Below are 8,737 nucleotides of genomic sequence, written 5' to 3' on the forward strand. Positions count from 1 at the left end.
ATAGACCCAGAGGAATGCGGAGTATCTTCCATACTAACCTTCCTCCAAGAGCGACTGGACTCGGGTCGAGCCCCTTCCACGCTCAAGGTTTACGTAGCAGCCATTGCGGCGTTTCACTCGCCCATTGCTGGACAATCTGTAGGGCGGAACGACTTGATTATTAAGTTTCTGAGGGGTTCTAGGCGATTGCATCCTCCTCGTCCCCTCACCGTTCCCCCCTGGGACCTCTCTTTGGTCCTCAGGGCTCTTAAAGGTCCTCCTTTTGAGCCATTAAGTCTAGCAGGCCTCAAGCCCTTAACGTTTAAAACCGCTCTGCTACTTGCTTTAGCATCGGTTAAACGCGTTGGCGATCTGCAGGCACTCTCCGTGAGCCCTGCATGCCTTGAATTTGGGCCTAACGACTCCACGGTCGTGCTCAAACCAAGGGTTGGCTACGTTCCCAAAGTGCTCTCTACGCCGTTTAGAGCACAAGTGATCTCACTCTCTGCGCTCCCCCGTTCATCGGACGAGCCAGGGCTAGAATCACTATGCCCCGTTAGGGCTTTGCGCATCTACATCGAGCGATCACAGCCCTTCCGGCAATCTGATCAGCTATTCGGTTTTTTGGTGGCCGCACCAAAGGGTCTCCGGTCTCGAAACAGCGTCTATCACGATGGATCGTTGACGCCATAGCCCTTTCTTACTCCTCTGCAGGCGCTACATGCCCCATTGGAGTTAGAGCCCATTCCACTAGAGGCATGGCTTCTTCATGGGCCTGGTCCTGTGGAATCTCTATCAAAGACATCTGTGAGGCGGCCGGCTGGTCCTCGCCGTCCACTTTCGTCAGATTCTACCAGTTGGACGTTCCGACCTTGCATGCTCAGGTCCTTTCAGTGTAAAATTGCGGTCCCTTAATATTCCGCTTTTTGCACATCACGAACTCAGGAGTTCTCTCCTCCGTAGTGTAACAGGGTACGACGGCTTCGGCCTTCACTTGTCCTCGGCCCCTTCTGGTGCCTGCTCAAGTTCAGTCGTTCCCCAGCCGTGGCACGGCGCGGTTGAATTCGTTCCCCCATACACAGTACGAGTGAAATAACGAAAGGGAACGTACTCGGTTACTAACGTAACCTCGGTTCCCTGAGATATGGAACGAGTACTGCGTTACTTGCAGTGCCACGAGGCTGCGGCTTAGGTCGTCGCTTCAGTCGATATGGCCTGATGGCCTATGGCGACTCGCCCGCTTATATAGCACATTACCCCGCCCCTTTTGGCGGGAATGTGCGCGCGCTCTCTTCTCATAGGCCGCGCAGCTGAGCCGCGCCGCCATTGGTTCAACAACTTGTCTATGAGTGAACCAATGACGGTGCAGTTACACTGCGTTATTGAAAAGGCTTCAGTGGCGGGGAAAAAGGGAGACTTTTCCCCCATATGCAGTACTCGTTCCATATCTCAGGGAACCGAGGTTACGTTAGTAACCGAGTACGTTTCCTATGGTGGATCGATTTGATCCACGATCGACCTCTAGGACTGCTTAAAAAAACGTGCACGCGAAATTATATTGACTTATTAAACCTGGATCAAATTAGTGGGACTGCGTGAACTTCAGTTATCTTTTATGAAACCGTTTTAGCCCCAGCTCATTTGTTAGGTTAATTCAAGTCAGTTTTTTGAAGTTTAATCCTCGCTTTTCTTAGCATCTTTTATGAAACAGCCCTCAGGTCTATCATTAGGATAGGCTCAGAGTAAATGAGGCAACAGCCATGGTTTGTTTTTAGCCTATAGGCTACTGCTGTTTTGTTTTTATTGTCTTTTAGTTTGTTTGATAAGATAATAAATGTATCTGTGCTGGCATGATAAAGTTTCAGTTGTGATTATTTTGTCATTCCCTATTGTAGTTTGTAGGAGCCAGTGTTGTGGATGTATTTCGGGCTGTCACCAGGTGGGGGCAGTGTGTGCACAGGTGTTTCAGTACAGTAGTTTTTTTACCACACACACAAACAATAGAAGCCACACATTGGATGTCCACTATCATCGTCAAAGTATGTCACCATGTTTGCATTATGTTCAATAAAGTAGTCAAAAAGTTAAGATTAGACTACAAGAGGACTTTGGTGTGCGTAAAGCGTGCGTTGTATAGATCCAAGCCATCAGCAGCTATAGGAGCTGCTGTATCACAGTTGATAGCCTACATAGCTTTATTATTAAAACACAATGAGAATGTTAGATTTATGTTATGTTTATGTTTTTGACATGCATGAATTAATGCATGTAAACCTTTTTCACCTTTTTCTGCAAATAACACAATGCACTATATGATTAGAAACATGCTGAGATGGTAATAGCTTCTCTGCACCACTTTCAAAAGGTTGTAGTTCAATTCTACAACAATTCAGATGTTAAAATTGAATTACAAGTGGATAATGGATCAACTAAAAAACTAAAAGTTACTAATGGGGGTTTTATCTATTTATGTTTATATGGAGAAGACATAATTGGCAAAGTATTATTATGGGGATAATTAGACATATACACACTGCTGTGATTGTTCTGTCATTTCTCAATTGCTTGCTGAGTTAGTAAATTTCAGACACTTTATTAAATCCTAAAGTAAAGCATTAAATCTGAAATAATATGAAGCACTGTGAATCAGGATTCAATTTAACACAGCGGCATTGGAGCTAAGTTGGGAAATGAGAAAACCTGCAGTATATTCACAATGAAATGTTTTAGTTTCCATAACAATTAAAATTTATATTTTAATGATATTTTGAGGCTAAATCTTGCTTATCTGTAATATCAAAGATAAGTAAATAATGAGAGTAGTTTCATTTTGAATTAAAAAAAGCAACTGATTCGGTGTTGAAATTTTATTCTCAAAGAAGTCATGACATATAATTAGCAAAAACACTTCCCTGTGTACCGCCAGAGCCGGAGCGTTAGCATTAGCCGTTACACTTTACTGGCTAAAGGTTGAAGGCTTGTCTTCCAGTGGCTTTTACACAACATCTATTGTTGTATCTGTAAACAGTAATGTTTAATATTGCTGTTGGTAATGCCGTAAATACCTGTTGCAACCTTTACTAGTCTGCCTTCTCAAAAAAACCAAAAAAACACACACACACACAGACCACAACAACAACAAAAAAACATCAGTTCATAGAAAAACAACAAATAGTCCAAGGGGGAGTGGAGGGTGGGAGGAGGCAAGGGGAAGCCAGGAGCAGGAGGAGCCGGATGTTACCCCAGATGTCAGCCAGGACGAGGCCCCAGGGTAGAGTCGCAGGTGGGAGCCATGGTGGAGTCAACTTGAGGGCAGACGACCAACGGAGATTCAGCTGGAGACCCAGATGTAACTGATGAGTCAACGAGCCCACGCGCAGCCGATGGTCCTGAGACCGAGGAGGAGCCATGGTGACGAGCGTCCGAGGAGGCGGGCATCCAGAGGGCGGAGGCTGAGCCGGTGGGACCGAGGATGTAGGTGGAACTGGAGGGAAGGAGGAGCCAGACAGGACCGTAGGTGCAGGCAGGTGGACGACTGACCAAGGCGAAACCGGAAAGACGAGGGAGCCCGGAGAAACCGTATGGCCGATGGTGTCTGGTGGAGCTGAGGGAGGGAGGAGCCAGGGTGACACCAAAGCGTCGAAGGGCCAAGGTGGAGCAGGAGGCGTGGAGGCTGGAAGAGGAGGCAGGGTAGGGACTGAGGAACTGAAGGGCAGAAGTGATGGTGGGACTGAGGAACTGGCTGAGAAACTGGGTGACGGAGGAGGCGGTAGAGGGAGGCTGGGTGGGCAGACAGGGAATTCAGGAGATGTAGGAGATTTAGAGAACGCTGGAGAATGGTCCTCAGGAAGCTCAGGGAGTACAGTAGATTCATTAAAAACAGGGAAACCAGGGGAATAGGAAATCTCCGAAAAAAATCAATTAAGGCAGCCATAAAAATGGCTTTCAGTTCCTCAGAATATTTACCAGTGTCAGTCATTTCAGCCATCGTGGTGGTGATGTGGGCGGAGCTTTTCTCCCAGCCCTCGAGCTCCACAAGCACTCCCTCGACGTCACATGATGTAACCGGCTCGTGCACCTGGTCAGACCCTTGCTGTGAGGTTGGCTCCGGGGCGATGGTACCGTCTGATCCTTTCCTCGGTCCAGGCTCATCCATCGCGGCAGGCTGGCCTCCTCGGTCTGCGGTGGGCACGTGAAACATCTCCGTTGCGACGTTCGTCGGTGGTGGCTGACTGGCTTCTGGCAGTGGAGTGGGACTGGTGGCAAAGTCATCCTCCGCGGGGCCGACGGTGAAGGGTGAGAGGATGTATAACAATCAAGGCAATAATTTCCACTCACAATGTCTCACTGTAGCACTGACTTTTGCATTTTCTTTATGTGAATGAGTCAACATGTGTTGTTGTTTTTGTCTTAGCTGATAAACATTATGGCAGTGGCACAAACTTCTGTGAACGAAATTCAAATTTCATTGAATCGAGAATATTTTATGGGGATAAAAAAAAAAAAAAAAAACACTTTTGAGGGGGAAAAGGGGAGGAGGGGGCTGTTTCTCTTGCAGCTGCAGCCCGGGACGTGATCAATGCGGTCTGAGCCATGTAGGGGTGCTGCTGGTCATCGGTGGGCCTTCTTTAAAGCTGCAGTCCATAACTTTTGCCTCTTGGTCGCCATCTCTGTTTGAAACCTGAAACTGCAGTTATTTGTGGATTTACCTTCTTTACGTGGGTTGTGCATCGGCACACTCCTCAGCATGTAGTTTTGTGTCGAATGTGTGAGTTGTCATATCAACGCATTGGTGTGGACCTTCACTGTACTTTGGAATTACAGACAGACTACTACCTCTTGGAAGTATGAAATCTAAAATAAGAAGTTTCAGCAGAAAATGTCATCTGAAGAAGTAAGTAACATGTTTGTCAGTCAATCAGTTTCTTTGTATAATGTGTAACAAATGAAAGACTCAATTTCACATTCAGACAGTTTGATGGAAACAACAGATTACATGGCAGAGCAGATAACATGAAACAAATAACATAATCATAGTGCTATGAACTGAACTGTGTATGAACTGGTATGAACTAAATTCATGTTATGCATAAAAAGTGTTTTACATAATACAACTCTTCCACAAACATCTTACGACAGGAATAAATTTATCTGATTCAGCTTCAGTTCTTGACAACGGAGGCGGATATGCTTCTCTTGGATTAGAGGTGAATTGCTGTCTCTCATAGCTAGCTCAAAATAACTAAAATTTACCATAATGACCAAAGCAAGAAAAAAAGCACAACAAAGGAATGCTATGTGGCCAAGAGAGCAGGGACCAGCCAGGATTAGACAGAACAACGGTCAGAGGAGACAAATTGAGTTGTGGTGTGAGGAGAACGAGAACAGGACAGGTGTCTTGGTAAGAGACCAGTGTTAGCTTATAGATAGGCTATATACAAGTTAGCTAACAATATGTAACACTTTGCTTAGATCACAATATAATGCAGATCATTATCATGTATCAGGCAATAGCAAAGCTAGTATTGGTCATCTAGGAGTATTGATACTTACCAATAACAGAAACTAATAAGCTTTGATCAGGCATATGTCAAATTCAATTAAAAAATTAATATCTGTCCACACTAACGTTACTTGATAGAGCAGTTTCTCATCGCCACAGAAGAGAGAGAGAGAGAGAGAGAAGGAGATAAACATTTTCCTGATACACGTTTTGTTTAACGAGTTTGTTTGCCCATATAATCTTTAGGGTATTAGGTTAGCTAATTTGGCTTGCTGTCCACTGAGGAGGGGCTCGATGAAGCAGCTTCAACTCGAGCTCTGATATACCCCCCCAGTGAATAAATATAGGATATGATTACATAGGGCAAGGTACCTGAGATGAAGGTGGAGTTTGGGGAGGTGGAGGGATGCTGGAACAGCTGAGACTGAAGAGAGGTAAGCAGCTGCTTATATACTCTGGCTGTTGATTGGAAGATTAGATGGGCTCGCTCCTCCCTAAATTACGTTTAGGAACTTCACTTAAATATTTTTATTAGGAATTTTAGCAGACAGTCAATTATTCTAATTGTCTAATAATTACATTCTAATAGGCATTAAATAAAAGAAAAAAAGAAACAATAGAGTTCTAATACATGTTTTGTTTTCATAGGTGGTAAGTGCGAGGCCATGGCCACAGCTGAGGAAAGTCAGTGCTGCAGGGAGATGGATGCTTACTGGGCCTTTTAGGCCATAAGGTGAACTAGGAAAAAGTGGCTAGAAAATTATTTTCGTTCCCACACCTGGGCACTACTTTTTAAATGCATTTTTTCATAGACAACACCCTTATGGACTTTATGTTAAAAGTTCTCCGCAAAATATCCTGCAGTTTTTTGTCACGATCCAAAAATGAAAATCTTATGCTGCTGTTTTTGCTTATAACTTTTGTAACACAGATCGTAGATACGGGAAGGAGGAGGCGGGAACTGGCGAACGTTCAAACGTAACTTTAATACCAAAATAAACAAAGAACAAAACGAAAGTAATGCCACACAAACATAATAAAACATAAAACAAAGTCCAGGCCTGGTCCTCTCTCGTCCTTCACTGTCGTCGCTCCTCCTTTTATGCTCCTGGAGCTCCTCCGTGAGAGACTCAAGGCTGGTGCGCCTCGCAGGTGGAGCTCGTTATCTCGCGCCGTTCCCTCACGGCTCTCGCCCGCCCTGCTCGCCACAACTTTATTTATATTCATTTTAGCAACACAAAATCTCTCTCAAACTGACCTTTATACATGTACTTAAACATCTGAGACAGGTATTGGTGCATTATATACTAAAGTGTGAATGTAGACAATGAAATATGGCAAATTTGTAGAAAATACACTTCAAATTCACGTATTGCTACCAAGCAAAATTAAATACATACATTGTAAATTTAGCAAAACTGTGATGTATTATACATCAAAATTTTCAGTAGGCACTGTGTAATCACAGAAATATAAAGAAGCAGCACACTTTGGCCCAAGTTGGCTGAAATGACTCAAAATGCGACCACACCCCCCTTAATAATGAATAATGCAAGTCAATGCAAGTCAATCCACACAAAATAATTGTTTGGCTTCGTAATATTTAATCAAAATCTGAAAATGCTCCTCCCCTCTGCAATGGTGCCCCTTCTCTGATGACATTAGTTTGATGGCTTGGGTTGAAATTGCTTAAACCACTCCCCTCCAATCGTTAGTCTGCTATGAGCGATAGATGGAGAGGAGGAGCGCTAAAGTAAAACTCTGCCCTCTATTCAATATTCTGTTTCACTTGGAAATACGTCACAGCACTGGAGAAAAGTTGTTTGCAACTTCTGGTTCACGCAGACTTTAATATGCAATTCTGTCATTATTGTGCTCTTATGACAGTGAGAGTTTGTCTATGTGAAGATGCTGAAGGTCTTTCCCTTAGACTCACAGCTGCTCAGTCACCTGAAGGTGTTGGACCCAGCCTCTTGCCTGGAAATCTCTCCTAAAATAGGATGACCTTGTTATTTTGTGATTTACCTACCTCCTCAAATTATCTTATTATTTTAAGAATACCAGCTCTGTACATTTAAGTATGAAGTATTTAACCTAACTGATAATGTGTTGGAAATCTGTTCATTCCACATAGTGACAAGGCTAGGTTGCATGTTTCCACAACTGAGGCTTGTTCCAGATGAACTGAGAGAGGAGTTCACAGACTACCAGGTCACAGACAGCAAAGAGTTAACCCAGGAAGAGAGAGTGGACAGATTCTGGGGCCTTGTAGGGAAAAGTGAGACGGAGACCAGGTTTAGTCAGCTGGCTAGTCTGATGAAGGCACTACTTTGCATTCTTCATAGCAATGCCTCCTCAGAGAGAACCTTCTGGTTAGAAAGATTGTAACAGAAATCGAATGAGCATGAATAATAGCACACTTTGTGCTCTCTTGTGCTGCAAAAACAACTATACAAACCCTGCACAGAAGTACACTCCCTCCAGGGGGGCAGCAAAGTCATGTAAGATACATTAAGCCATACTCATGCAACACATACTGAAAGCACACAATGTTAAAGGATTAGTCCACTTTCAAATTAAATTTCTCATAATAATTTAATTTCTTCTCGACTGAAGAAAGAAGGACATGAACATCTTGGATGACATGGGGGTGAGTAAATTATCAGGAACATTTTATTTAAAAGTGGATTAATCCTTTAATGGATTAGTTCACTTTCAAATGAAAATTACCCCAAGATTTACTCACCCCTCAAGCCATAGGTGTATATGACTTTCTTCTTTCTGGTGAACACAATTGAAGATATTAATAAATATCCTGACGCATCCGAGCTTTATAATGGCAGTGAGTAATACCAACAAGTATGAAGCTGAAGAAAGTGCCTCCATCTACATCCATCCATCATAAACGTGTACTCCACATAGCTCAGAGGGGTTAATAAAGGCCTTCTGAAGTGAAGTGATGCGTTTGTTTAAAAAAATATCCATATTTAACAAGTTACGAATTTAAAATATTTAGACCGCCTTCTGTATTTAACTTGTTAGTGGTATCATAAAGTGGTAGGCCACGTAAAATCACAGAGCGGGGTCAGCCCATGCTGAGGCGCATAGTACGCAAAAGTCGCCAACTTTCTGCAGAGTCAGTAGCTACAGACCTCTAAACCTTGTATAGCCTTCAGATTAGCTCAAGAACAGTGTGTAGAGAGCTTCATGGAATGGGTTTCCATGGCCGAGCAGCTGCATCCAAGCCTTACATCA

This window comes from Megalobrama amblycephala, linkage group LG5 (assembly GCF_018812025.1).
Source record: "Megalobrama amblycephala isolate DHTTF-2021 linkage group LG5, ASM1881202v1, whole genome shotgun sequence".
In the NCBI taxonomy this organism is placed as follows: Eukaryota; Metazoa; Chordata; class Actinopteri; order Cypriniformes; family Xenocyprididae; genus Megalobrama; species Megalobrama amblycephala.